The sequence below is a fragment of the Elgaria multicarinata genome, chromosome 3 (genome assembly GCF_023053635.1).
Source record: "Elgaria multicarinata webbii isolate HBS135686 ecotype San Diego chromosome 3, rElgMul1.1.pri, whole genome shotgun sequence".
NCBI lineage: Eukaryota > Metazoa > Chordata > Lepidosauria > Squamata > Anguidae > Elgaria > Elgaria multicarinata.
The window spans coordinates 72,643,081-72,649,080 of NC_086173.1; positions in this window are offsets into that span (position 1 = coordinate 72,643,081).

A 6,000-nucleotide genomic window follows, 5' to 3' on the forward strand; every position below is an offset into this window, starting at 1 on the left:
CCCCGCTCCCTTCTGATCAGCTCTGAGGCTCCATAAGTTGCTGCATCACAATATGAAGTCAGATAGGGACTCAAGGAATAAAAATTCTTTAAAAATCAAATACATGAAATTTTTAAAAAATGCAGGTGAGGGGAGAAAGCTTGATCAAGCAGTAGCAATGATCAAATGAAGAATAAAAGAATACACACACAATGTCCTGCACTGGCTGTAGCATTCTTGGTTGTAGAGCTGACCACTAGGCCAAGTAATACCCCAAACCAATGTTCAAGCAGACAAGCTTTACTTTCAGGCAAATGCAGAAGTAGTCAAACACAGTGAGGCAGTCCATTACATACATAATCCAGTAGCAGGGCCAAGCAGAGGTCCAAGGTCGTAGCACAGAGGTTCAGGAACAAGGCAGGGTCAGGAGGCAAGAGAATCTGATGAGACATTGTTTCCAGCAACCAGTAAGCTCTCACTGCTGGCTTTTATTCACAAAGGCTGCTGAGCCCTACCCAGTCTCAGCTGCTGTCCATCAGAGCTCTCTGGCCAGAGCCCTACTCAGGAGGAGTTGCTTTCTCCCAAGGAGACCAATTTTGCAACTGAGCACTCCTTATAAGAGGCCTACTGGCTTGTTGCTTGAGGTGACAGCGCTCCTGTGGGTCAGGGGGTTGCTCAGCATCTGCTCCAGAGTCAGAGCCCCTCCCCTTGTCAGGGAAGGCCCTGCAGCCGTCTCCCCAAAGGCCCAGGCTCTTCCCAGTCTGGTACCAGTACTTGATGTGTCTCCCTGGTTTCTGGGGGCTTTGCTTCCTCCTCTGAGGAGGATTCTTCTAGCAGGGGCATCACACACACACACACACACACACACACACACACACACACACACACATACAGACAGACAGACAGACAGTAAGCAAGTTGTTGATTGTAGGACTATTGTGCTGGAAAAGAGAGGAAATTCTCAGTAACATCTCTCAGGTTCCAGGCAGTTTTAAAAAGGCTATAATTTTCTACACACTTACCTGGTAATAAGACCATTACCCTCCATGGAACTTCTGAGAAAATAATAATAATAATTTATTACATTTTTATGCCACCCCATAGCCGAAGCTCTGGGAGGTTTACATAGGATAAAAACACTTAAAAACAATATACAAAAAATTAAAACCACAAAAACAAATCCAGGCTAATTACATATTGTTAAATGTCTTGGAGAAGAGAAAAGTCTTGAACTGGTGCTGAAAAGATAGCAATGTCGGCGCTGGGTGGGCCTCATAAGGGAGATTGTTCCACAATTGGGGGGACACCACAGAAAAGGCCCTCTCTATTGCCATTCTTCGAGCTTCCCTCGGAGTAGGCACCCGGAGGAGGACCTTGGATGTTGAGTGCAGTGTATGGGTAGGTTCATGTCAGGAGAGGCTAGGTATTGTGGTCCCAAGCTGTATAAGGCTTTATTAATCCAGTCCCCACAATATACCCCTGTAAAAATTTTGAGGTCCAGAGATTTTCTCTGCTGATATCTGAACTTGAGGTATTGGGTTAACACAATTTCTTGGATAGACATTCTGATTCTTGCACAAAACATTTTTAGGGGCTATTTTCAAAATGGCGGACAATTTTCTTTAGGTCACTAGTTTTCACCAACCACAGAAGTAACTATCTTGTGTTTGGTATCGAATTATAGGTTTTCAGGGTCAATGAGTTCAAAGAATATGTTGTTTTTTGGGTTGAACAGGTCAACAATGACATTAATTTTGATGGAAAGACAGTCCTTCCTCCATTTTTAAAAATGGCTCCCAAGCATCTATTGATATTTGCAATCAGACATTTTTCTGTCTTCTCCAAAAGAATTTGCTGATCTTTATCCCATGATGGGCATGTTCCATATGACAAAAGTAGCATTAAGGTGTGCAGGAAAATACGTTAGTGGAAGTGGCATGGATGATGCCCTTATGGAAACAGACATTTTTGGCAGTAAAATTATCCAGACAGTCCTGAATGGAAGTCATTATATTCTGTCTTTCCAAGGTATGATAATATCAGAGGCAATACAAACACTACAGTGGAATGCTTTTTGGTGCAGAGAGGACAAATTAGTATTTTTGGAAGTCATTCAAGAGGTAAGAAACCAAAAAAAGCTCACAAAATGTTTGATGCAATAAGTGGGAAGGTTGTATAACTGAGAACCAAGTTTGAAGCTTTTGTTAAAGAATGTGAAGAGAAATCTGAAGTTGGTACTGGGAAATCTCAAGATAGTTTCATTAGTGAAAAACTTGATTGTTGCTGATCATGATTGTAACTGGAATCTGCATGTTGACACTGCTGAGTCTTTTCTTCCCATTTTTCGTGAATTTTACTGCATCAGTTACCTATGGTATGGCAGCTGGTACCTGGAGAGAGTAAAGAAACTGAAGCATGAGAACCCCTTCCTTTATCAAAAATTAATTGAAGGACATTTTGTTGTGAAGGGTAAAGGGGAGGTTCAGTGCTGTAGCACCTGATATGAAGTTGGAGCAAATCATTCAAAGATCCCAGAAAAGTTCAAAAGGTATTGTCGGGCCTTGATGTCTTAAGACACGGTTCAGACCTGTATCAGCACTTCAGGCAGGAGATTTAAATCAAAAAATAAAAAGCTGTCAGACACAATCTCCAAAGTAAAGCTACCATCTTTTGCTACAAAAAGCATCACAGAGCCTACCACACCCAAACTGATAACTAAGAAAGTAATTGCTCAAGCACACAGAGATATGGACATTGCAAAAGAAAGGAGAGAAGCAATAGAAAAAATTATGGAGCATGATGTACTGCCAACAAACATGCTGTTTGATGTTGATGCACCTACAAAACCAGCAAAACACATTCTCAAAGCACGGCTTGAGAAACATCACTCCCCTGAAGATTTTGAATTCAATGCATATTCGCTATTGAAAACCACTGTTGTAGTTGACTTTATGTCCCAAGTACGAATGGTTAAGATGTTGGCAGTGAAGAACTTTGGAGAAGTTAACAACATAGGCACTTCCAGAATAAAATCTTTGGCATCCACCAAGACTTAGACCACAGCTAGACTTAAGGTTCATCCTGGGATCATCCAGGGTTCGCCCCTGCCTGAGCACTGGATCAAACCTGTGTCACCTAGATGAACAGGTTGGACCCCTGGACGATCCAGGGATAAACCTTAGGTCTAGTATGGCCTTACTCCAGTGTTATAGCAGGTGAATCTAGTGAGGTATCCAGAGCACAGCCTTGTCCAGCTTTCTTGGATGAGTTTCAGTTGGTACAGCTCGAGGGTGTTGACAAGGTGCTTGGACACGTTCGTGCAACCACCTCCGTATTGGATCCTTGCCCCTCTTCGCTAATAAAAGCTAGAAGAGATGGAATAGCTGGTTGGGCCAGGGAAGTGATTAATGCGAGAGGGAGTGGCCCCAGGCCACGTGAAAGAGGCGGTAGTGAGACCACTCCTGAAGAAATCTTCCTTGGACCCAGAAAATCTTAGTAACTACAGGCCGGTGGCAAATGTTCCATTCCTGGGCAAGGTCCTGGAGCGGGCCAGCTCCAGACACTCTTGAATGAGACTGATTATCTGGATCGATTTCAGTCGGGTTTCAGGCCTGGTTTTAGATATCCACCAGGAGTTGTTTGTTTATTTATTTATTTATTTAGAGTATTTTTATCCCGCACCTCAGCCAAAAGGCTCTCAGAGCGGCTTACAATGTATCAATAAAGAAGACAGTCCCTACCCTCAGGCTTACATTCTAAAAACCATGTTCTCCATCTGTACGCAAGTTGTCTCCTATTTTGTTTCATCACTCTTAGCTCTGGGGTATACCACGAGCTCTACATAGGAGAGGGCACTCAGGAGCAATTGTGTCAACCACCCGGATCATTTCTGCATTCCACAGATCAACCAAGGTTTCGACAGGACAGAAGACACTGATTATTCCATTAAGGAAATGTCTGTGCTAGAGGAAGCAGGCGGCCATTTTATTTTCAATATTCTAATCTATCTGAGGCAGGAGGAGAGTGATGCTCTGAAGCATGTGTCACATTATCCCTGAAGAGGTCCTCTGTATTCACTCTAATAGGATGAATAAATATTAATTAAAAATCAACCAAAGGGAATTTAAAAAAAAGAAAAGCTATTCCACCAACTTCAATGAAGGAAGGAAGAAGACACCACCACTGGATTAATGGGTTAGGGGCTGAATACTCCAAATTTTGTGGATAAAAAAATTGCCAGCCTAAAGTATCAGAACCATTTTGATTCAGAGGTGTGTTTTTTTCTTTTCTTTTGTACTTTAAACTGCCCTCCCCTCCCCCAATCTTTCACCAATCTTCCTGAAATTTTCAAGGTATGTACAACCAACATTTCTTTCTGGCACATGTAAATTTCAGAAACATTGGTGAAACATTTTAAATTTTATGTATGTTAGAATGACATACACACCCAATTACACTTTATTTTTTATTTATTTTTACCCCTTTATAATGGTAGAATGCTTTATCTCTGCCATGTCCCTGTAAATATATATAGGTTTACAGGGACATGGCAGAGAGAGAGAGAGAGATTCTTTACATGTTGTTTCGGTTGTATCAAGCTGTATCTGTCCACCAGTGGAACAAACTCCCTCTTTCCTCTGCAACTCCCTTCTTGCGCCCAACAAAACTGCTCCAGAGAGGGGTAATATAGATAGAAGGAAAAGAAAGAGAAATCCTGTTCCATGAGTGGAAGTTATAGAATGTTGGATGTCACCTTTTTAAATGCACTTCCTCTGCTTGCATGGTATACTTGGTGGCTATTGGATAAGAAAGTAGCCCTAATAACTTAAGAGGAACCTTACTATATCAGACCAAGGATCCATGTAGTCCAGCATTCTGTTCAGACAGACAACCAGGGGTCTGTGAGAAGTCTAAAAGTGGAACACATGATGCAACTGGTGTAGCATACTGCCTCTGATACTGGAGGTAGCATATAGCCATCAGGACTAGTAGCCACTGATAACCATATCTTCCATAAATTTGTCTTAAGTAAAGCCTTAAATTTGTGGTGATAATGGTAGGCTATGTGGGATTGCATCACAAGGATAGATTTTGAGCTCTAGGACGGGTAAAATTAGAAACCATACCTGGTTCCAAAATGGCCAATCTGCATGATCAGAAGCCATTGTCATGGACTGTGCCACTTTAGAATGTAGGATGGAGGTAGTTTGCATAATAGAATGTTTTTCCTCATCAAAAAATAAAATTTAAAAAAATCCTTTCTTATGAGAAGAAAGTGCCTTATGCAAAGTCAGATCATTGTTCCATCAGGCTCAATATTGTCTATGCTTAATGAAAGTGGCTTGTGAAAGATTCAGATGGGAGTCTTTGTCAGCCCTTCCCGGAGATGTCAGGTATTGAACCTGGGGCCATTTACATACCACGCATGTATATCTTCCCAAAAAACAAGCTTGTTGGAACAAGAGCTAGGCCAAAGCCAGCTGCCAGCTCTTCTCAGGGAGGAGCATTCACTAATGTGATCATCCGTCTCTTCTGAAATATCAGCTCTGGTAGGACTCTTACATGTTTTTGAACACTGGTTCAAGGAGTTGCTTGTCTATCAGAGTGGTCAAACCAATATTTCAAGGAATTTTTATCATGCTTTTCTATCAGTGATAAATTGGCTTATAAGACTAAAACAATATAAAATATCCACAAAACAGCTGATTCAGGCAGCAGCTGAAAGACCTGCATTAATGCTATCAAATGATAACATACTAAATAGCAAAATGCTTGCTGAAATAGGTGACCCTTTACTGCAGTATGAAAAGCAGCCAACAACTGGGAGAGGCAGACAGGCTCATGGGTGTCCTCCAAGAGAGCATTCCATGGTCTGACCACCATGACAGAAAAGACCCTGTGACATGTATTTTATCTCCTAAACATCTGACGGTACAACAGAGAGCAGGGGCCAGGTATTGATCTCAAAACTTGGGTCAGGTTCATGGAAGGAGACAGTCCTTAAGGTATCCTAGTCCCAGA